The sequence below is a fragment of the Choloepus didactylus genome (assembly GCF_015220235.1).
Source record: "Choloepus didactylus isolate mChoDid1 chromosome 11 unlocalized genomic scaffold, mChoDid1.pri SUPER_11_unloc4, whole genome shotgun sequence".
Taxonomy (NCBI): Eukaryota; Metazoa; Chordata; class Mammalia; order Pilosa; family Megalonychidae; genus Choloepus; species Choloepus didactylus.
The window spans coordinates 145,327-170,727 of record NW_023637581.1 but is presented as its reverse complement, the minus strand read 5'-3'; the positions used below and the strand labels follow the sequence as shown (position 1 = coordinate 170,727).

General features: G+C 39.3%; 1 long non-coding RNA gene across 1 annotated transcript in view; it reads left to right on the top strand.

Moving 5' to 3' along the window:
* The first annotated feature begins 520 nt into the window (after positions 1-520).
* The window catches only part of LOC119524715, an 86,689-nt gene continuing 61,808 nt past the window's right edge, over positions 521-25,401 (top strand). The window contains exons 1-2 of the long non-coding RNA XR_005214870.1: positions 521-569; positions 3,475-3,775. This is a non-coding gene — a long non-coding RNA (uncharacterized LOC119524715). The remainder of the gene's footprint in view (positions 570-3,474; positions 3,776-25,401) is intronic.

The window sequence follows — 25,401 nt, the reverse complement described above, 5'->3', positions numbered from 1 at the left end:
TCGCATACAAAGGAAGCTTAATAAGACTATGTGCAGATCTCTCAGCAGAAACCATGGAGGCAAGAAGGAAGTGGTGTGATATATTTAAGATACTGAAAGAGGAAAATCACCAACCAAGAATCCTGTATCCAGCAAAGCTGTCCTTTAAATATGTGGGAGAGCTCAAAATATTTTCTGACAAACAGACAATAAGAGACTTTGTGAACAAGACACCCGCCATACAGGAAATACTAAAGGGAGCAATACAGAGTGATAGGAGAAGACACGAGTGCATGGTTTGCAACAAAAACAATTTTGGGAGATGGTAGCACAGCAATGTAAGTACACTGAACAAAGATAACTATGAATACGATTGAGAGAGGAAGGTTGGGAGCATGTGAGACAAGAAGAAAGGAGGAAAGATAAAGAATGGGACTGTGTAACTTGGTGAAATCTAGAGTATTCAACAATTGTGATAAAATGTACAAATATGTTCTTTTACAGGGGAGAACAAGCAAATGTCAACCTTGCAAGGTGTTAAAAATGGGGAGGCATTAGGGGACGGATGCAATCAATGTAAATTAGAAACTGTAAGTAACAGAATTATTGTATTATGCTTCCTTTGATGTTACAAAGGCAATATACCAAGGTAAATGCAGATAAGAGGGGGGGATAGGGGAGGCATGTTAGACACTTGACATTGGTGGTGTTGTCTGACTCTTTACTCTACTTTGATTTAAGGTTACTTTTCCTTTTGCTACTTCCTAGCTGTCATTTTTTTCCTCTTTCTTTTGCCTCTCTACCTTCTTTGACTCTCCCTCCTGCCTTGTGGAAGAAATGTAGATGCCCTTATACAGATAGTGGTGAAGGTGGTGAACACATAAATAAGTGACCATACAGAGAACCATCAATCGTTTACTTAGGATGGAATGTATGGTGTGTGAAAAAAACCATCTTAAAAAAAATGGGTTGATGACAAAACCTCAATGGCAAAATATACTGAGTGAAATAAGCCAGACAGATAAGGACAAATTTTGCAGTCTCACTGATAAGAGCTAGTTATAATATGTAAACTCATAGACATGAAATATAAGGTACCAAGATACAAGATGAGGCTTAAGAATGGGGAGTGGTTGCTTAGTATGAGCAGGATGTTCAACTAGGATGAACTTACATGTTTGGAAATGAACAGAGGTGTTGGTAGCAAGATGTGAGAATAAGTAACAGTGCCAAATGAATGAGGTGGAAAGGGGATGCTCAGAGTCATATATGTCACCAGAAGGAAAGTTGGAGGTCAAAAGATGGGAATGTATAAAACTGAATCCTGTGGTGGGCAATGTCCATGATTAACTGTACAAATATTAGAAAACTCTTCCATGAACCAGAACAAATGTATGACAATACAACTAGAAGTTAATAATAGAGGGGCATATAGGGAAGAAATATATACCTATTGCAAACTATATACCACAGTTAGTAGTATTTCAACATTCTTTCACAAACAGTAGCAAACGTACTATACCAACACTACGAGTCAACAATTGAGGGGGGTTGGTTAGAGATATGGGAGGATTTGAGTTTCCTTTTCTTTTTTTTTTCTTTTTTTTTTTTTTTTCCTTTTCACATCTTTCACTTTATTTCTTGTCTGGAGTGATGAAAAGTTCCTAAAAATTGAACAAAAATTAAGTGCGGTGATGGATGCACAGCTGTATGAGGGTACCAGGGGCAACTGATTGTACACTTTGGATCTTTGGATAATTGTATGGTATCTGAACAATCCCAATAAAAATAAATAAATAAATAAATAAATAAATAAACAAACAAACAAAACTTATTGGTAAAGGTAAGAAAAAAGGTCAGTTGACTATATTTATGTTGGTCTATTTCTGGGCTGCCTGTTGTGTTTTTTGTTCTATTGATCTGTGTATATCTATTCTTTTGCCAATACTACACTATCACTTTTATTTACTTTTCTTTTTTTAATACTATACTATTTTGATTACTGTGGACTTATAGTAAGTCTTGAAATGGTCTAGTGTGAGTCATCAACTAAATTCATCTTCTCTGTTCAGTTGGCTGTTCTAGGTCCTTTGCTTCTCCCAGTGAAATTCAGAATTAATTTATCAATATCTACAGGCTAATTCATTGGGATTTTGATTGGGACTGTGTATAATAAATAGTTCAAGTTGGGAAGCATTAACAATATTGAGTCTTCCAAGCTGTGACTAAGCAATATATCTCCATTTATTTAGATCTTCTGGTTTTATTTCATCAGTTTTTATTGTGCTTCTCCATGTAAGTCCTGTACATATTTTATTAGATTATCTACCTAAGTATTTCAGTGTCGGGATTGCTATTATAAATGTTGTTATTTTTCCAATTAAGAAATTGCTGATATGTAAGAAATCAATAGATCTTTGTATATGAACCTTGGATCTTGTGATTTTCTATACACCTTTATAATTTCAGTTCTTTGATCGATTCTTTGTGGAAAACAAAAACAAAAAAAAAACTTTGTGATTTTTCTATATAGAAAATGTACATCTTTATTTCCTTTTCTTGTCTTATTGCACTAGCTAGAACGTCTGTGTATGATGTCCCTCGTTCCTGATTTTAGGGGAAAGCATCCTGTTTCTCACCATTAAAAATGATTTTAGCTGTAGCACTTGTTGTAGAAGTTCTTCATCAAATTGATGAAATTCTCCTCTATTCCTAGTTTGCTGTGAGTTTTTACCATGAAAGGGTTTAGATTTTGTCAAGATTTGTTTTTTCCATTGGTTTGATCACATGATATTTCTTCTTTTATTCTTTTGTTGTGGTGGATTACATTGATTCATTTTCAAATGTTGAAGCAGTCTTGCATACTTGGAATAAATCCCACTTGGTCATGTTGTTTAATATTTTTATACATTGTTGCAAATGATTTGCTAATATTTTGTTGAGGATTTCTCTGTCTAGGTTCATGCATTATATTGTTTTGCAGTTTTCATTTCTTGTAAACTCTTTGTATGATTTTCAGAATAGGGCAATGCTGGTCACATGGAATGAATTAGGAAGCATTCCCTCTGTTTCTGTTTTTCTAGAAAAGATCATGGAGAATTGGTGTCATTTCTTCCTTAACTGTGTGGTAGAATTCATTAGGGAAACCACCTGGGTATGGTGATTCCTCTTTTGAAAGATTATTTATTATTGATTCAGTGTCTTTAAGAGACATGCTGGCCACAGGCGTTTGCTTACGAGCCAACCCTGGCCTTGCCACTACTCAGCGCTGTGTCTCAGGGGGCTGACCCTGCAACCCCATTCCCAGGTTTCCCTGGTGATTATCTTCCAGGCAGGGTCAGCCCACGGAAAGCCTCAGCAGGAATTCAGAGGGCAGGAGGAAGGGAGAAGCCACGGTGTTGCTCTCTGCTCTAGCTTAGTCATGTCTTAATCTGCAAATCTGGGGGATGAACCCATTCTAAATAGGACCTCATGAGGACGTTATTTTTAATTAAGGTGTGACCTCACTGAATGAGGGTGGACCTTTATCAGAATCACTGGAGGCCATTCTGAGCAGAAGAAATACCCACGTAGGACAGAAAGCCACTGGGAGGAGCCAGAAGCCGGAAGTCAAGAAACCCGGAAGTAAACGGAGCCCAGAAGCCAACGGGAGCCCGGAAGAGAAAGAAGAGGACGTCACGTTGCGTAGGACAAACGAAGGAGCCCCTGAAATGGCTGCCGACAAGAATGCTGCTGACGCAGGAGCAAGTGAGTCTTCTGGCCAGTGCTGCGATTTGGACTTCTGGCTTCTGAAACGGTAAGCCAATAAATTCCCATTGTTTAAGCTAACCCATTGTCTGGTATTTGTGGTAGCTGCTAAGGCAGAAGGAAAATGAGCACGGTATGATTAGTGTTTGTTGTATCCTATTCTTTGGAAGGAAGGTAAAATGAGGAAGAATTTTCTCACATTTGATGGGAATGAGCATAACTAAAAAGTGTACTAGGTCTGCTAAGAAATCAATCACTTTAATTGGAAAGAAGATTCCTTGCCTTTGTTAGTAATTGGGCTCTTGGTAATTTACCATCAGAATCCATGACAGTTTGTGATAAATTGGCTCCTTTTAGTCTAAAGAAGGTAAGAAATTCTAATTACCTGTGGATTATTCCAGAGCGGTTAGAAAAGCTTGACCAAAGAAATATTGGGAGCAAGATAGTAAAGCTAGCAGTGAGCAAAGATTTATTGAACTTTTTTTTAAAGACGCAAAGGAATGAAATAGTTCATTTGATGTGACAAAAACAAGAGCTTGTGGTATTTGAAATCCCAGAGATGTAAATTGGATTTTGAAGAGGATAGGGAACTGTATAGATTAGAAAAAAATTTATACACACAGAAAGTTCTATCATTAGATTATAGAAATTAGCCTCGCCTACTTGTTAGCACAGGAGAATAATGTTGGTCTCACCTGGAGGAAAGTATGGAATTTGTACTTTGAGAGATTAAACATATAAGTTATAGGCAGGACACTTAAGGAAGTCTAAAGAGTTTTATTCAGGTGAAAAAATAGTTTAAGTTAATAGAAATGCTGACAGGGCCCTAAATTAATGAATCTACTGATTGTTTCTGTTGATACATTAGCCTTTATTTCTGTAACTTCTGCCATGGAATAGCTGAGGAATAGACTAGATTGTAGGTCGATGCTCTGGATTATGAATGTATTTTGAATTGTGTGTTTATTTTATATATTTGTGTAATTTTGGGGTATATTTCAAACTTACTGAAAAGTTGCAAAGAATTCTGTATATACTTTACCCAGATTCACCAATTTCTGACATTTAGCTTCATTTGCTTTGCCATTCACTCTCTCCTTATATATCCACTTTTTTTCCTGAAACATTTGGGAGTAAGTTGGATATATTGTGCCCCTTTACCTTTAAATTGTGGTTTGTTTCCTAAGAACAAGGACATTCTTAGACCTAACCACAGTACAATGATCTAAATCAGAAATTTAACATTAATACAATTCTATTAACTAATCAAAAGCCCATATTCAGAAAATTTTGCCAATTATTCCAGCAGCATCTTTCATAGATGTTTTTCCCTGGAGGAGGATCCAGTCCACAATTATGCATTGTTTTAGCTGTTGGGTCTCTTTAGTTTAACTATAAAACAGTTCTTCGGTCCCTTTGTTATTCATGTATTGGCAGTTTGTGAGAGTATGGACCAAATGTTGTGTAGCATGTCCCTTAGTATGGGTTTGTCTGCTGTTTGCTTATTATCAATTCAGGTTATAAGTTTTTGCAGGAATGTCACAGAAATGATACTTGTGTCCCCAGGGCATCCTGCCAGGAGGCCTGTGATGTCCATTTGTCTCGGTGGTGGTATTGCCGCTCGTGTCTCAGCTAGGGTGGTATCCATGAAGTTTCTTTACAGAAAAGATATTATTAATCCTTTTGCAATTGATGAGTTATTTGTGGGGAGATATTTTTGAGATTGTGTAAGTATCCCATTATTCATCAAAATTTTGAGTTGCATATAGGTTCCATAAAGAGGATGATACAGGTGGAAATATTTGATGGAGGTGAAGTGATTTCTTTTTTTTAATTTAACAGACAATTTTTAATTACAAAAGTGGATGAACTACGGGCCCAGGTGATTTCTTTCAAATATTTATGTAATGGATAATTACCATAAACTATTCCAAAGCAAACATGACTGGGATATTGACACCTGACCTGTATGGCACAAGAAATGGTAAAAAGAAAAATTCCCATTGGGAAGTATAAGCTCTAAGTTCAACAGAATTCAACAACCAACCAACAGAAGACCAATTCAGTAGGCATCAAAACAATCTGTTGCCAGAATTGACCATGCTTTCCAACTTTTAAAATGTTTTTGAAACAATAGGAATAGAAAAGTACTTTGTATTTTTTTAAATTCATTTTTATTGAGATATATTCACACACCATGCATTCAGTTGTTCACAATACCATCACATAGTTGTGCGTTCATCACCAAAATTGATTTTTGAGCATTTTCATTACCACATACACAAAAATAATAAGAATAAAAATTAAAGTGGAAAAGAACAATTAAAGTAAAAAAGAACACCGGGTGCCTTTTTTTGCCCCCTCCTCATTTTTCTACTCATCCATCCATACACTGGACAAAGGGGAGTGTGGTCCATATGGCTTTCCCAATCACATTGTCACCCCAGTTAAGCTACATTTTTATACAACCGTCTTCAAGATTCATGGGTTCTGGGTTGTAGTTTGATAGCTTCAGGTATTTGCTGCTAGCTGTTACAATTCATTAGAACCTAAAAAGGGTTATCTATATCGTGCGTAAGAGTGCCCACAAGAGTGACCTCTTGGCTCCTTTTGTAATCTCTCTACCCCTGAAGCTTATTTCATTTCCTTTCACATCCCCCTTTTGGTCAAGAAGATGTTCTCCATCCCAGGATGGTGGGTTTAGCTTCTTCCCTGGGAATCATATTCCACATTGCCAGGGAGATTTACCCCCCGTGTGTCAGATCCCACATAGCGGGGAGGGCAGTGATTTCACTGCCAAATTGGCTTAGCTAGAGAAAGAGGGCCACATCTGAGCAACAAAGAGGCATTCAGGAAGAGACTGTTAGGCACAATTATAGGCAGGCCTAGCCTCTAGCCAAGAAAGGCTTTTCTTTGTGAACAGGCTTGAAAAGAAGCTCTGCTGGACCCAGCCATCCAGCTGATCATCACAGCAGCACATCAAAAAAGTGACCACTGCATCCCATGCTGTGTGGGGCAGGGTTAGCATTCCTGAAGGTAGCCATACTGCAGGCTTCACAGTAGCTATCAGGACTGTCATCACTTACTTCCAGATCCTTGCCCTTCAGACACAAAGCAGGCTGTATCTCCTTGTAGTTGGATTGGGGCTATGTGACTAAGTGTTTTGGCCAGCGAGTTGTGAGTGGAAGTGTTATGTGTCACTTCCAGGCTGGAGCACTTAGTTGCCAACGTGAGACCTCATCAGAGCTCGTGTTCTGCTTAGCATGATGACTAACTATTTGAGATGGTGGTTGCTCTGTCAGCTTGAGTCCCAGAGTCAAGACACATAGGGCAGAGCTGACCCTTGAAGGACATGAAATAGCATTTGCTGTTTTAAGGTTGTTCCTTACTGCAGCATAACTTAGCCTGTGTGACTGATGCACCATGCTCAGTTCAGTCCTTCCCTTATGTACTAGATCTGTGGTTACCAATATGAGTGTTCATTGACTCCAATAGGAGGGAAAGAGGCAGGCAGGCATAAAAACAATGCATAGACATGCTTGGTTTTCATATTAAACACTCAAGGTTATTCCTTGCCTTTACAAAGGCATTTATTCTCTAGTATATATATATATTTAAATAAGTAGCCTTTTTTGACAATCTTTTGATTTCTCTTCTTTGATGGTGATGGCCCCTGCAGTCATTTCCCTATTATATGTAAAACTCCAGTAAAGCACAATAATAAATGACTCCTAGCACTCAGTCTCAGTGTTGGGGGCACCGCAGGAAGGGTGGCGAGTGTGGCAAATTGGGCCTCACACACCCAGTTTGCAGGAGGCAGCTGGTTTTACTCAGTTCAAGACAATTTCTGATCTGTAGGAATGTGAGCAGAGTATTCCAGTTTTCTAAGAGCATCTGTGAATTCAGATTTTATGTGGAATCTCCTAATTTTGAAATACTTGTCTAGTTTAAAAAATCATTCTGGAGAACAAACATACATGTCATAAGGCCTGACAGTTTGAGCTTTGGGTTATATCCAGTGACTGCATAGCTTGTGATTTTCAAGCCAATTAAAATCTGCATTTAGAAAGCGTAAAGTCTAAAAACAGGACAAATGTATCAATTGACAATGTGGTATGATGACAGGATAATAAGTAACCAGCATATCTGTCAATTTCTCATTAATTTCCAACACTGTGCTGGGTGTTGGGAGAGATACTGAAAAAAATGTAAGGGACAGACCTGGACATTAAGGAACCACGATCTACTTGGGAAAAAATTAAACAATATAAAATAATATTTAGTTAGTGGTTGAGGTGTGCAATAAAAGGACTAAGTGTGATGAAGGAGAGAGGGAGGTGAGGGAGGGGAGAATAGTTCTGTAAAGCTTGGTGGAGGAAGAAGTGGGAATTGAGTGGAAAGTTGAAGAACAAAAGGGGTAACTGGGCAGGGAGGAGATGGTTTCCATGTGAAAGTGACACACAATGGAAGAATAGAGTGATTAGAGTGAGGAAAGCTGCCTGTCTAAAGTATAGGGGCCTGGGTGTGCCCAAGGACTGGGAGAGAGTTTAGTTGCAAAGTTACTGTATTAAGAAGGACCTTGAAAACTTTTTAACTTCCAGGGATGAGGCAATGTTCACATATAGTAGGAGCCTACCACAGAAATTCACAGGAATGAAAAACAAAAGAGCTTCTGTACCTGTACCGCGCCCATTGTGACGCGCAGGGATTTCTTGCGGCAGGTTCCCAAGTGCATACGGTGGAGATGGAGGGGGGTCCTCAACCACCTCCAGTGCTTAGGTAGCCCCCCTGCTGGGCTTGTGGGACCCCTGCAGCTCTCCGCTTCCTGGACTGGGCTCACTGGCTTGGGCCAGCGCCTCTTCCAGCCGGCGGTGAGCTCCTGGACAGGCTACCCTCCTTGGACCCCAATAAATTCAGCAACAAACTGCAGACATCTCCTGCCTGCACAGGGCGGAGGGCCTGCGGGATGGGGGCGGGGAGGGCGCGGAGCGGGCGGGGCTTCTGCGGGAGTCACGTGGGAGGCCACAGGCGCCCGTTGTGACGCGTCGGGAGCCTTACCCGGGTCCAGGGCTGATGTGCACCGGGGAGTCTGGGCGGGGAGAGGAGCCCACCCCGCTCCTCCTGGGGCCGAGTCCTCCCCGGACCTTCAGTGTTGACTGCGCTGAGGAGTGCGTGTCCCCGGGGCTCCGCCACTGGCTCTGAGGAGTCTGAGCCCCGTCCCGGTGAGTCCGCCCGAGGGCCGGGAGAGGGTGCGCCGAACCCAGGGAGCCCGAAGCTTCCCGCCCTGCGCGCCCGCGGCCTCGGGCGCCCACTCTGCGGCCTCAGACCCAGAAGCGTCCCCGGGACCCACCCGGAGGCGCCTGCAGCCGCGGGGCAAGTCAGAGACACCGCACGGTGAGTAAAAAGCCTCCTGTTTGCAGCCTGATGGGGAGGGAGCTTTGCAGCGGCTACTGCGAGATGCAGTTTCTTAAATAGCGAGCACAGAACCTTTATTTTCTTCACTGATCCCACGGGAATGATTCTTTACTTTCTCATGGAATATTTTAGCAAGAACTTGTTTTACCAAAGTATCCATTTACTGAAGGGGTTGCCAGCTCAAAATCTGGCATAGGGCAGGGTGTTTTAGTGAGTCAGAATTGTTCCTGAAGACAATTCTTAGATCCAGGGAAAGAGAAAAAGCGTATCCAGTGCTGAACATATTGGAACCTTCCTATAGGGTAAGATAAGCCATGTTGCAGCCCGAGCGGAAAGGGAAAATGGTGCCCTTCTGTACATGCTTCTATTAACTTTTTTAACATTTAATATGTCCTGCAACGCTAACACAGTTGAAAAAAAAAAGGTTGAAAAATTTACTAGTATGGGTATTAAAACTCCCAACGAATTTTAATTTTAAATATCTTTTTCACTCAAAAAATTATAGTTCTACTTTCCTCGGCTTAATGGAAGCAAACATCAATAAATTTTTTGAAATATATTTAATATATATTTATATATGCCTGTTCCGAATTAGGATGTTTGCACAAAGAAAATTCCTGCATTAAGAGTAATCAGTTTTTGAAAATCAAAACAAAATGGTGAAGTTTACTTAGTACCCGCTTAAAACTGTGTAGGATGAAGGTGTGACCCTGTGATTGTGAAAACCTTGTGGCTTTTATCCCTTTATCCAGTGTATGGACACAGGGGTAGAAAAATGGGGGCAAAATTAAATGAAAAATAGGGTGGGATGGGGGGATGGAATGCTTTGGGTGTTCTTTTTTACTTTTATTGGTATTCTTATTTTTATTATTTTTTTGTTTGGAGTAAGGAAAATGTTCAAAAATTGATTGGTGGTGAATGCACAACTATATGATGCTGCTGTGTATGCTATGGATGATAATATGGTATGTGAATACATCGCAATAAGGCTGAATTTAAAACAAACTATGTAGGATGAAATTTCTCAAGAATTTAAATTGTTAGTATAGTTAAGAGCCAAGTCAAAGACTGCCTTTATAAATCCAATGTATTCATTAACACTAAATTTCTCCTATTAACAATCCCAAATCTGAAAGCACTTAATTTAATTTTGCATATCTCTATATGAGTGGCAAAATTAGCGTTTCTGTAACCTTGAATTTTCTGTGCCTCTTTCCCATAATAATCAGTATTTTCATTTTTTATTGAACCATTTCCAAATACTTTACTTTCTTCTTTCTCCGTTTTCAAATTTGAAATTTTCTGAATTTTCTCTGGGTGTATTCACTAGGGCTTACTTCAATGAATTCTGCCCTAAAGGACTCTCATATGCAGGAATCTCATCATGTCATAGCCCTGGTTTAACTTGTTAGATGGATCCCCTGGCCTTAGAATGAGGACCCTAGGACTTATAAAGAGTAGCCTTCAGACCCTGAGTGCTCCTTTGTTCTCTACCCTTTCCAGTCCAGTCCACTGCAATTGCCTGCAGTGCATTCTGCTCCCACTTTCTGGATGGAGCAGGCTTTCTCACATCTCAGGGATTAATACATGTATCCTTTAAACTAATTCACATCCCAAGCAGATTTTCTAAGACTTTGCCCAGCTAAGTCCTAACAGTTTCAGAGGTGTATTTTGCTCTTGTTATATATGTTGTGTATTGAGTGAAATTTGTAACTCATGATGATCAAATGGTCTCTGTATTTTGTGATATTTTCTCCGTACATTCTATCAATTGCTGAGAGTGTTGTACACAACCTCCAATTTGGATTTGGGTTTTTCTATTACATTGTATTTCTGTCACTTTTCAAAAGTCGTGCTATTAGGCATGTGCGTGTTTTAAATTGCTGTATTTCCCTGGGAATTTAAATCATTTTACCTTTATGAAGGGACACCCAGTTTCTAGTATTTGGTCCTTGTCTCTTTTATTTGATATTGACATAGTGGCACAAAAGCTATCCTTTTTAAGGTACACATAGTATATATGTTCTGCCTTTACTGACAACCAAAGGGTATGTTTTGGATAATTTTTTATGAACCATTCTTTTTTTTTAATCCACTACACAATATTGATTGATTATGTGGAATATTTGTGTTTAATTACTGTTAAATTTACATTTTATTCTGCCAGCATTTAATGGGATTTCTATTTTGTCTCTTTTGTTTCTTCTGAATGCCTTCTTTTGAACTAAATTTTTTTAACATTCTGTCCTTATTTTAAGTTTAAATATTTTGTTCATTGTGGGGTTGTTTTTTGCATGAATTTTGATTTTTAAAAAGTGTTGCATTAAAATATTATTTTTCCTTGATTACTGAGTTTTTGGTTTTTGGCTTCTGCTAAATTGTGTGCCTGAAATGAGTGTCTCAGTTGTCTCACCCTAGTCTTGGTCCTGCAAAGTTATGTATAGTTCATGGCCACGGTCTGATCCACCTTTACCAAGACACTGCATCACTGTACTCCATTTTTTTTTATTAGAGATGTTGTAGGTTAATAGAAAAATCATGCATGACATACAGACTTTCCCATATACCACTCTATTATTAACATCTTGCAGTAGTGTTGTACATTTGTTATAGTTCATGAAAGAAAAATTTTCTAACTATACTAACTATAGTCCATTGTTAACAATAGGGTTCACTGTTTGTGTTGTACAATCCTGTTTTCTTTTAAAAGCAGTTTTACTGAGACAAATCCACGTACCATACAATCTCTCTAAAGTATACGTCTTTTAGTATATTCAGAGTTTTGCTTTCATTAGCGCAATCACTTCTGAAACATTTTCACCACTCCAATAAGAAAAACCCCATATCAGCAGTCACTTCTCGATCCTTCTGTTCCCTCCATTCTTCTCTAGCCCTTCTGTCAGAGCAAACACTTTTTTCCATCTCTAAATTTATTTATGTTTACATTTTATATAAATGGAGTCAAACGTTATGTACTACTTTGTGTCTTGTTCCTTTCACTTAGCATTGTGACTTTTTGTTTTGCAATGGATGGAAAAACATTCATATATTACTATTCACTACAGTCCATAGTTTGCTTTAGCTGTGTCCCTACCCGTATGCCACCCTATTATTAACACCTTGTAATAGTATTGTACATTTGTTCTAATTCATGGAAGAACATTCTTATATTTGAACCATTGAACACACTTCCATCTACAAGATGGTTCACTACAATATACAGTCCCATGTTTCATCCTCTAGCTTTCCTTCTAAGTGACATACACAAGCGTAAGCTTTCCCTTTCAACCATAATCACACATATATCATTGCTCTTAATTGTATTCCCTATAATGTGCTACTATCACCTCTATCCATTTCCAAATATTTCCAATCAACCTTATTACAAATTCTGTGCAAATTAAGCATCAGCTCCCTATTCTCTGTCCTCATTCTATCTTCTGGTGACCTGTATTCTAGATATTAACACAATGAGTTTGCTACTGATATTAAGTTCATATAGGTGAGGTCATACAATATTCGTCCGTTTGTTTCTGACTTATTTCACACAACATAATGTCCTCAAGGTTCATCCATGTTGTCTAATGTATCAAGACTTCATTTCTTGCTGCAGCTGAATAATAGTCCATCATATGTAGAGACCACATTTTGTTTATCCATTCATCAGTTGATGGACCCTTGGGTCTTTTCTGTCTTTTGGCAATTGTGAATTATGCCACTATGAACATTAGTACGCAAATGTTTTTCAGGTCCCTGCCTTCAGTTTTTCTGAGTAAGTAAATCTCACAATCTGTGAATCAATTTGGGTAGAATTGACATCTTAACAGTATTTAGTCTTCCAGTCCATGAACATGGAATGTCCTTCCATTTATATTTAGATATTCTTTGATTTCTTTTAGCATTGTTTTGTAGTTTTCTGAATATAGTTCCTTTACATCATGTTAAGTTTATTCCTAGGTACTTGATTGTTTAGTTGCTATTGCAATGGGTTTTTTTTTTTTTTTTTTCCTGATTTCCTTTTCACATCGCTCATTACAATTGTATAGAAACACTACTAATTTTGGGGTGTTAATTTTGTAACTCACCACTTTACTGAACTCTTATTAGCTCTAGTAGCTTTGTTGTAGATTATTCAAGCCTTTTTAGGTATAGGATCATATAATCTGCATATAGTGAAAGTTTTACTTTTTCTTTTCTGATTCAGATGCCTTTTATTTAATTTTCTTGCTGTGCTGGTTTGAATCTATTATTGAACAAAATGCCATGTTCTTTCAATCCAGTCCTGTGGATGCAGACTTATTATGGGTGGGACTTTTTTTTTTCTGATGGTGATCCCTTTTTTTTTTTAATTGAGGTGGTTCACATACCATACAATTATCCAGATATCCAAAGTGTACGATCAGTTGCCCATGGTACCATCATACAGCTGTGCATCCATCACCACAATTTTTTTTTTCAATTATTAGAACATTTTCATTACTCCAGAAAAGAAATAAAGACACACACAAAAAAGGAAACTCAAATCCTCCCATACCCCTGACCACCCCCACTCCATGATTGATTCATAGTATTGGTATAGTACATTTGTTACTGTTGATGAAAGAATGTTAAAATACTGCTAACTGTAGTATATAGTTGCAATAAGTATGTATTTTTTCCTATATGTCCCTCTACTATTAACATCTAGTTATAGTGTCATACGTTTGTTCTAGTACATGAGAGAGATTAATAATATTTGTACAGTTAATCACAGACATTGTCCACCACAAGATTTGCTATCTTATACATTCCCATCTTTTAACCTTCAATACATGACTCTGAGATTCCCCTTTCCACTACATTTACACACCTTCAGTGCTGTTAGTTATTCTCAAAACATGCTACCATCACCTCTGTCCATTTCCAAACATTTTTAAGTTCACCCAATTGAACATTCTGCTCATAATAAGCAACTGCTCCCCATTTTTTAGGCTCATTCTATATCCTGATAGCTTACATTTCATGTCTATGAGTTTACACATTATAATTAGTTCATATCAGTGAGACCCTGCAATATTTGTCCATATGTGTCTGTCTTATTTCACTCAATATAGTACCCTCAGGGTTTCTTCATCAACCCATTTTTTAAAGATGGTTTTGTTCACACACCATACATTCCGTCCTAAGTAAACAACCGATGGTTCCCTGTGTGGTCACGTATTTATGTATTCACCACCATTGCCACTATCTATATAAGGACAACTCCTTTTCTTCCACAAAGGATGAGGAAGAGTCAAAGAAGGTAGAGACAAGAGAAAAAGAAAAAAGAAAGAGAGAAAAACAAAACAAAACAAAACATGACAGACAGGAAGCAACAAAAGGAAAGATAGCATTAAACTAAAGTAGAATAAAGAGTGAGACAACATCACGAATGCCAAGAGTCCCATACCCCTCCCTTTTATCCCCCTCACATATGCATCTAGCTTTGGCATATTGCCTTTGTTACATTAAAGGAAGCATAATACAATGTTTGTGTTAACTGTAGTCTCTAGTTTGCATTGATTGTATTTCCCTTCCAATCCCACCCCATTTTTAACACCTTGCAATGTTGACGTTCATTTGTTCTACTGCATGTAAAAACACATTGGTACCTTTTATCACAATCATTGAGCACTCTAGGTTTCATTGAGTTATACAGTTCCAGTCTTTATCTTTCCTCTTTCCTTCTGGTGTTTCACATGCTCCTAACTTTCCTCTTTCAGCCATACTCACAGTCATCTTTCTTCAGTGTACTTAAATTGCTGTGCTACTGTCTCCCAAAACTGTGCTCCAAACCTCTCATTCCTGTCTTTTTCTGTCTATAGTAATCCCTTTAGTGTTTCCTGTAGCGCAGGTATCTTCTTCATGAACTGTCATTTTCTGTTTGTTAGAGAATATTTTAAGCTCTCCCTCATATTTGAAGGACAGTTCTCCCAGATATAGGATTCTTGCTTGGTGGTTTTTCTCTTTAAGTATCTTCTTTTTTAAAATTCATTTTATTGAGATATATTCACACAGCATGCAGTCATGTAACACATACATTCAGTTGTTCACAGTGCCATTATATAGTTGTGCATTCACCAAAATTAATTTTTGTACATTTTCATCACCACACAAATATAATAAGAATAAAAATTAAAGTGAAAAAGAACAATTAAAGTAAAAAAGAACACTGGGTGCCTTTTTTTTTTTTGCCCCCATTTTTCTACTCATCCTTCTATACACTGGACAAAGGGGAGTGTGGTCCATATGGCTTTCCCAATCACATTGTCATCCATCATAAGCTACATTTTTATAATCGTCTTCAAGATTAAAGGGTTCTGGGTTGTAGTTTGATAGTTTCAGGTATTTGCTGCTAGCTATTCCAATTCATTAGGACCTAAAGAGGGTTGTCTATATTATGCATAAGAGTGCCCACCAGAGTGACCTCTCGGCTCCTTTTGGAATCTCTCTGCCATTGAAGCTTATTTTATTTCCTTTCACATCCTTCTTTTGTCAAGATGTTTTCCATCCCACAGTGCTGGGTCTGGATTCCTCCCCAGGAGTCATACTCCACGTTGCCAGGGAGATTTACTCTCCTGGGTGTCAGATCCCACATAGAGGAGAGGGCAGTGATTTCACCTGCCAGGTGGGCTTAGCTAGAGAGAGAGGGCCACATCTGAGCAACAAAGATGCATTCAGGAGGAGACTCTTTAAGTATCTTAAGTATATCACACACTTCCTTCTTGCCTCCATGGTTTCTGTTGAGAAATCTGTATAGTCTTATCAAGCCTCCTTTGTATGTGATGGATCGCTTTTCTCTTGCTGCTTTCAGGATTCTCTTTTTATCTTTGATGTTTAGTAATCTGATTATTAAGTGTCTTGGCATAGGCCTATTCAGATCTATTCTGTTTGGGGTATGCTGCACTTCTTGGATCCATAATTTTATGTCTTTCATAAGAAATGGGAAATTTTCATTGATTATTTCCTCTGTTACTGCTTCTGCCCCTTTTCCCTTCTCTTTTCCTTCTGGGATACTCATGACATGTACATTCCTGCATTTCATTTTGTCCTTAAGTTCCCAGAGATGTTGCTCATATTTTTCCATTCTTTTCTTTATCTTTTCTTTTGTGTGTAGGCTTTCAGTTGCCTTGTTCTCCAGTTCCTGAGTGTATTCTTCTGCCCCTTGAGATCTGTTGTTGTATGTCTCCTTTGTGTCTTTCATCTCTTGTGTTGTGCCTTTCATTTCCATAGATTCTTCTAGTTGTTTTTTCAAACTTTCAGTTTCTACCTTATGTATGCCCAGTGTTTTCATTATATGCTTCATCTCTTTTGCCATATCTTCCCTAAAGCTTTTGAATTGATTTAGCATCAGTTGTTTAAATTCCTGTATCTCAGTTGAAATTTAAGTTTGCTCCTTTTACTGGACCATAGCTTCATTTTTCTTAGTGTAGGTTGTAATTTTCTGCTGTCTAGGCATCTGGTTTCCTTGGTTACCTGTATCAGGTTTTCCCAGACCAGAACAGGCTTGGGTCTTGGAAGGAGGCAATAGTATCAGGTCTCCCTGAGGGTGTGTCTTAGAAGATTGGTACACCCTGCAAGGCCTCAAGTCACTGTGCTTTTCTGCCCAGCAGGTGGTGCCTATCAGCTGTAGCTCCAGGTACAGGTGTAAGGAGGTGTGGCAAGTGACTGTTTTCCCCCAGGCTCTGGGGTCTGGTTCTGAATGAAAGGTGGGTAGTAGAGCTTGGTACCACCTCTTTCCTCTTAGGGAAGATACACCCCCAGGGAGAGGTCATTTGCATTTGAATAGTCTCTGAGTCTCCTGTCTCCACCTGTGTCTGGGTCTGAGAGCTTAGAATTGAAAATGGCTGAGGCTTTCTCCACTGAGCCAAAAAGGGGACAGGAAGCCCCCCTTCAGGTTCAGTCTGCAGCCCCCCTCAGTTTCAACTGTCAGCCAGAGACAGCACCTTATCCTCTGGGCTTCCCCTCCCTTCCAGAGAGGTCCTCCAGCTCTCAAGGTCAGTCATCACCAAAAGCCTCTGTGTACTTGTTGGGGATTTGTAGCTTGTATTGAGCAGTTCATGTTTGTTAATTAAAACCCCAGCTGGAGCTCAACTGAGCTATATTCACTTCCTGGGAGAGTGCTACTCTCTAGCACCATGAGGCTTTGTAGTTTGGGCCATGGAGGGGATGACGCTCCCGGCTTGGATCCACAGTTTTTACTTACAGATTCAATGCTGTGATTTCTGGCATTCTTCCCAATTCAGGTTGGTGTATGATGAGTGTACGGTCACATTTTTCCCCCAGCGGTTATTCCAGATTATCTACTAGTTGTTCCTGGTTGTTTATTAGTTGCTCCAGAGGACTGACTAGCTTCCACTCCTCTCTAGGCTGCCATCTTCATGGGTGGGATCTTTTGATTAGTTTGTTTTCATGGATATGTGACCCACTCAACTGTGGGTGAGACCTTTTGATTATATTATTTCCATAGAGGTGTGACCCTGCCCATTCAAGGTGGGTTTTGATTAGTTTACTGGAGTCCTTAAGAGAGCTGAGGAGCTGATACAGACCCAGGTGTTTGGAGATGCAGACAGAGGGACATTTGGAGATGCTGAGCTAAAAGATAAAGCCCAGAGTTTGCCTTGGAGAAGCTAAGAGAGGACCCCCAGATGCTTAGAGAGAAATGCCCTGGAAGAACAAGAAAGGATGCATAGGAGCTGAGAGAGAGAAGCTAAGAGAGACAGAGACATTTTGGTGAAAGCCGTTTTGAAATGCAACTGGGGAGCAAGGGCCAGCAGTCACCAGCCACATGTCTTCCCAGCTGACAGAGTTGTTCCGGGCACTATTGACCTTTCTTCAGTGAAGGTATCCTCGTGTTGATGCCTCAGTTGGGACACTTTTATGGCCTTAGAACTGTAAATTTGTAACCTAAGAAATCTGCTTTATAGAAGCCAATCCATTTCTGGTATTTTGCGTGATGGCAGGCTAGGCAAATCAGAACACTTGCCTAATTGCTCTAGCTGGAACATCTATCACAGTGTTGAATAACAGTAGTGACAGTGGGGATCCTTTTCTTTTTCCTGATCTTAACAGAAGTATTTCATCATGGAGTATGATGTTAACTGTGGGATTTTCATTTATGCTGCCCTTTATAATGTGGAGGAAGTTTCCTTTATTCCTGTTTTTCTAAGTGTTTTTATCTAGAAATGATGCTGGGTTTTGTCAGATGCCTTTTCTGCATCAATCAAGGTGATCGTTTGGTTCTTCTCCTTTGATTTGTTAATGTGCATATTACATTAATTGATTTTCTTCTGTTGAACCACCCTTGCATACCTGGATAAAGCCCTCTTGAGCATGGTATATAATTAATTTAATGTGTAGTTGATTTAATTTTCAAGTATTTTGTTGAGGATTTTTCCATCTATATTCAGGAGAGAGATTGGCCTGTAATTTTCATTTCTTTTAGTTTCTTTGTTTAGCTTTGGTATTAAGGTGATGTTGCCATCTGTGCTGGTTTGTATATATTATGTTCCTCAGAAAAAGCCATATTCTTTAGTGCAGTCTTGTAGGGGCAGACATATTAGTGTTGATTAGGTTGGAACCTATTGGTTCAGTTTTTCCATGGGGATGTGACTCAGTCACCTATGGGTGAGACCTTTCATGGGATAATTTCCATGGAGGTGTTGCCCCACCCATTCAGGGTGGGTCTTAATTGGATCATTGGAGTACTTTAAAAAGAGCCACACAGCCCAGATGCTGGAGCAACTGAGGTGGAGAGCACCGGAGATCTTTATTTCATCATACAGCATTGAGATACTGTCTAGTATCCTTTACTTTCATCCTGGAGGACTCCAGCTCCTCCATGACACATTCAAAACTGATTTTTCCATGGGTCCTACCATTCCATATCACCATTCACTCACATGCCCTGCCTGTCCCTGTAGGCATTTGTGTGGATAACCCTTACCTCACCTTGTATGAGAAGAAGTAGAAGACTGAATGCTGAGGTGCTGAGCTAATCTGGCTCTCACTTGTGAATGGGGTTTGAACATCTTCCCAATCATTTTAATGTTGTGAAATGCAACCCTTATTTCATAAAGTAATTACATTTTGCCATGACTTGGATCATCAGGGGTTTGGTTGGTTGGGGTGGTTGATGTTACACTGAATCCCTGAGATTGTGAATAGACTAGCGAGGCTGGTTTAATATCAAAAGCACCAGGTATCAGAACTTTCAACTCTCTAATCTTTCATGAAGTTGTTTGGTTGCTGTGGTTGCTCCCTTGATACTTAAACCATCACAATGGGCAGTAATGCAGGGGAACCCCCAGTGGGGGCAGATCTCTTTCCCAAGAGCAGTGTTGCCACAGCCGCTGTCACTGCCCCTAGTGCCCTTCCCAAGACATCTGGCCTTGGTAATGGGCTTGCTCCTTACCAGATAATTTCCCTGGAAATCCTTCTATTCTTTTACTGAAATTCATCTGTCACCATTTCTCAAGCCCTTGCAAACTTCTAATCCATTTAGACTTTTCCAGGCTCTTCACTGTTGTTCCAAATCTAAACCCATTTTTTGTTACCCTGATGATCTCTGCCACCATCATTTAGAGCAGTGTCAATAAACGCTTGGAATGCAATGGTCTATAATCTGATTTCTTTATTTCCAGTCAGAATTTTTTTTTAAGGGGTAAATAATTTTCTTTGGTCCATTGCAAAGAGTAAGCTCATTTCCGGTAGAAGCTATTCAGAGCCACACAGATCTGAGTTTGTTCTCCTCTCTGCCACTTTTACAACCCTCAGGCAAGTTACTTAACCTTTCTGACCCTGATTTATAAGATCTGTAAGATGGGAGCAGTTGCAATCTTGCAAATTTTCTCTGAGGAATGAATGATATAAAGAATCTGAAGTACTTACCACAGTTCCTGACACATCAGTAGGGTTCACAGATTTTAGTTCACTATCTCTTTTATGATCTTCCTCTTGTAGCTGATAGGACATATTTATAGCTTCTTATACATTGGACAATTTATGGGTAATGTGAAGAGTTCTCTGGGAGTGTAGGAGAATGGGTGCCTGAGAGATACAAAACCCTTATGACAAGTGCTGCTCCTGCACTTGGAGGCAGGTACTGGGGTGGAAGAATGCCAAGCAGAGGGACAGAGAATGAGGGGAACTTTTACTGGTAGTGAACAAAAGCAAAAAAAAAAAAGTTCTTTTCTTTCTTTGTTTCTCCTCAGAAGGGCACCAACTTACTTTGTTCAGAGTGGACACTCAATAAATGTTGTTGACTGACAGACCATGGAATGTTATAGAAGGTTTGCAAGTCAGGGAATATAACATTAATATCCATGTAATGTCTTTATGTTTTAATTTTGGTGTAGGAAGCCTGAAGCCTGGGGCAAAAGCTAGTATTTTCATTTTCTTCACCTGAAGTTATATTGGCAGAGGCCCTCAGGGTAAAAAGAAAGGGATTAGGTTTGGGAATGGGAAAGGGTATGAAGAAGTTGTAATAAAACATATAAGTGCAAGAGCTTGTGGAATAAACACAGATGAATTTCAGTCAGAGAATAGATGGATAAGGCATAAAGACATTTTGAGGGAAAAAAATGCACCCATAGGGTAGGCTTTGCTGAATAGAAGAGAGAATGTGAGAAAATGAAAAACTTTTAATATCATGGAACTCCCTAAGAGGTGTGCAGATATTGTTGTTATACTTTGATTGAGGTTCTGTCATTTACAGGGGCCGGTATCTGCTTGACAACCTAATATATGAAAATGTAGGAAAGGATAAACCGAATTTGCTTGTACAGAAAGGTGTACTCTTCTATGACTCATCCAGGCAATGAATAAATGAATGATTATTTGATTGGTAAGGTCTTAATAAAAATGATCTGTAAATCAACTGAAGCAGCCAGCAGAGCCTGGTGTTTTACACCGTTATAATCATGGGCTCATCTAAAGCAAACAGGAAGGTGGAGTTTTCAGGAAAGTGATTTGCACTTTTCATAACAGGAGGAAAGACTCATTTGTAGGATTAATACACACTTAAGATATCTATATCCCTTTTATCAGAAATTTGTCAGAAGAGTCCTGTTGAAGTTACAAATTCACTCTTAAATAATGAATACATTTGGGAATACTTTGCCACCATCCAAAACCTGACAATGTTCTTATCTGTCTTTGCTGTAGTTATTAAGGGTAAACTCTGATCACTGCCTACCATCAGACAAACACAAATATATATTTTTAATTTTCAAATGATACCTTATGATTACAGCTGTGGGTTAAACAGGTCACTGAAATGAAAACAATTGCCAACCCAGGAACCATGTGCATTGAATGTTGTTGGGTTTGAGCCACATAACTCTCTAAGCCAGGAGATATTAGATGTCATGGGACAGCTGAGTAAGATGGGCTAATCCAGGAGCTTCTGACTCATATGGTTGGAAAAGATTTTTTGTAAAGTCATCTAGTTTAGCTCCCTTCAGCATCTCTGGTGGGGACCCTGTTTCCTCAAGTGGGCATTAGGGTCATCTTATTGTCCCAAGGTTTTCTTTGCACTGATTTTTTAATCCACTTATCAACTCTAGATGTAGTTTCAAGAGTATTCCAGAAAAGTTGACGACTTCTCTCTGTGGGTAGTTGAAGGTAACTTTGATTTTTTTTCTTTCCTTTTTTTTTTTTTTTTACTTTTAAAGGAAATCCTATCTACTTCAACCATTCCTCCTACAAAAGGTTCAATCTTGTCTTTCTCTGCATCCTTGTATCAGTGAAGATAGGCTGTGCTGTGCTGTAGTAACAAACAACCCCATTATTAATATTACTTCAGAAATTGTTTCCTCTATATAATCAGGATAAATATGCAGGGTAGGCAAAAGTTGCTTTGACATGAAAGAACAATGTGATGTGCTCAGTTGATGTTAAATGGTTTCCCTATTCTTTTTTCTTTGAATTGAAAGGTTTGCTGAATATTGATTTTTATCTCACTACATATAAGCAGTATTTTTTCGAATTTGCATAGGGTGTTACACTTACACTTTTGACATCCATCAGGGTTTCTGTGTTTGCCTTTCCCTCTGCCTGAAAGGCTCTTCCTCATTATTTCCAGCTCATTACTCAAATGCCACCTTCTCAGTGAGGCATCCTTCCAGTGCTCTATCTAAAATCGCAAAACAACAATCAAACCATACTCTTCAAAATAATGTCTGCCCAACATTCCCATTCCAAGTCCCTGTTTTTTTCTTTCAAGACTTATCACTAGCATGCTCTGTTGTTGTTACTTATTGTGCTGGTTTGTATATATTGTGTCCCCCAGAAAAAGCCATGTTCTTTGATGCAGACTTGTGGGGGCATATGTGTTAGTGTTGATTAGATTGGAAGTGTTTCCATGGAGATGTGACTTAATCAGCTGTAAGTGAAACATTTGGTTGGATAAGTTCCATGGAGGTGTTACCCTGCCCATTCAGGGAAGGTGTTAATTGAATCACTGGAGTCATATAAAAGAATTCACAGACAGAAGGTCCTCAGAGCAACTGAGAGTAACATTTTGGAAAGAGCTGCAGCTTACAGAGACATTTTGAAGATGGCTATTGAAAGCAGAGTTTTGCTGATACTTTGAAGGTACTAGCCCAGAGTTTGCCCCGAGAAGCTGACACAGAGACATTTTGGAGAATGGCATTTTGAAACACAACCTGGGAGCAAGCAGATGCCAGCCACTTGCCTTCCGAGCTAACAGAGGTTTTCCGGACATCGATGGCCTATCTCCAGTGAAGGTACCCTATTGCTGATGCCTTTCCTTGGACACTTTATAGCCTTAAGACTGTAACTGTGTAACCAAATAAATGCCTTTGTAAAAGCCTATCCATCTCTGGTTTTTTTGCAAATGGCAGCATTAGCAAACCAGAACACTTATATACCTTGATTGTTCTCTCTCCTCCATTAGAACAATAAATTCCATGAGGGGCAGGGTTTTCTTATTCATTGCTGTATCCACAGTTCATAGACCAGCACTTTGCATGCACAGGTCCTCAACAAATGTTGAATTAATTCATGTGATGGTCTGATATTCATGTAATGAAGAAGTTGACAAATTGGTGAAGAGGCTCTTTTCTGAGGGGTTCTTGTTTACTGGAGCCTTATGAAGGGAGAGGTTGAATGGAGGGTTGGATTAATCTCACTGGGAAGTTTGGTCCTAGATAAGAAGATGAGATGAGAGACTAGAGTTAGGCAAAAAAGACCAAAAAGAGGCAGCACAGTTAATGCAGTTGGTGACATTGCAGGTATTTTAGATGTGAGCGCAAGATTCTCAACTTACCTTCAGCTCTCAGGCATAGCATGTTCAATAGGCTGATTTGGGTAATGCTGAATTACATAGTCTATAACATTTTAATACATAGGTGTACACAGACATTTGTTATTTATGACTCTGGAAACATTTGCATGATATTAATTTGTGCTCAGAGTATGCGATTGTTTTTCTTGTTTCAATGCTTGATGGCCATAATCTCTTGACCAGCCTCACAGGTCCTTTCTACAGGGAGTCCTACAATCTTTCCCTGTTGTTAAGGTTATTTTAAAGATTATTTTGAAGTGTATTTTGAAGGTTAATTTTAAATTGGTGAAACTGACTGGTCTCAGATGCAACAGTCATTTGTTTTTCTTTCATTTAATAAATCTCTACTATTAAGGAATGCAAATCAGACCTTTGGGGCATCTGGTGGGTGGAGCAAGGCACACCTGTAAACACTTCATTGAAGTGTTAGACATTAAGAGAAAAATCTGGGCAGCTTTGAAGAGGAAGAACTTCTAATTGCTCTGAAATCTCACTCTCCTCTGAGCTGGGGGACTCAGAAGCTTTCATAAGAAGCCATGGGAGAAGGGGCCCTGCTGTTGGCAACATTTTGCTCCCTGCTGGGAATTCCAGCAAACCACGGAGTGAGGATTATAGGCTCCTGGTAATAGACAGTGACTTATAGTTCTCTATGGAAGCGTTTGAATTCTGGGAAGTTCTGACCTGTATGGAGACCCTGTGAAAAATTCCTTACCAGAAGATAGCATGACAGTGAAGTGAAAATCATGATTCTGCACATTTTACATGAAACAGACCCAGACACAGTGCTGGGATGATCATTGAGGCCAGATTTATTTAGTGCAAAAGATGGCACCATTCAGAGGTAGAATGTGCCACACCTCCTCAACTCACTCCTTATGAGGGGAGAATGAAAGAAGGGAGGGGGTGGTGACTACTGCTCACAGGACAGTCCCCTGAGAGGTTGTGACTACAGGACGCAAATGTCATTTTAAGAGTCAGTTTTAAAAATGCTAATGTTCCAGGAGTGTTCCTCTGAAGTCATTACCATCAGTTGATACCCTAATAAGCAGTTAATATTTTAGCAGGAGTTAACTGATAGGTGTGATAGGGGAAGAGGAACAAGTTGAGTTGTAACGGGGGTGGTGCTGAGGCAGGGAAAGGAGTCATTTGAAAGAGAGAGAGGGTATACTGCCAGGGAGAAGGGAATCTTACTAGAGGAAGTGGGATGGCATTGGTTATCTTATTCTACTACTCAAAATTTTTGTCATGTCATGGATTGCTTAATTTTGATATGTTTCTTTTAGGAAGTGGGAAAGAAGGTCTTTTCTATAAATTTGATGGTGATAATATATTTTTTCCAATTATTTCTGAAGCATTTGCTAGTTTTATCAACAGAAAATTCAGTATCTCTTTTTCCTGTGAATTTGTACAAGGGCGGTAGGGTCTTGTTTTGTCCAAGGATGGGCTGGAAGGAACTGGTGTCTGTCTGGCCAGTCTACTAACCCTGTTGTTTCTTGGGGCCAAGTGGTGTCCCTGCAGGGGTCCACTGCTTATCTGTTATGCCCTAGAGATTGTTCTACTTCTAGGGCTATTTGCAGGCCTATATCTAAGACCTGTTGTGAAGGACATTCTTGGAAGCTGGGTTATGGGGTTATGTTTTTTTTTTTGTTTGTTTGTTTGTTTTGGTAAATGGAAAAAGCTAGAACTGAGGGTGTTAGGCAAGAACATATGGTTTCTTAGCTAGTGTATTTGATAAGGAGAAGGCTATTGGAGGACAGTAGCAGAAACTGTTCCTAAAATATCCACAGGGTGAGGTTGGGGTATGGTTGGGGTGTATTTCTAAATTATACACCAGGATCCCATAGGCAGTTTATTCATATGGACCCAAACTCCCATTGTCCTGTGCAATTGGCATCCTCTTCCCATGGGTGGGGCTAAGATGTGATTGACAGAGG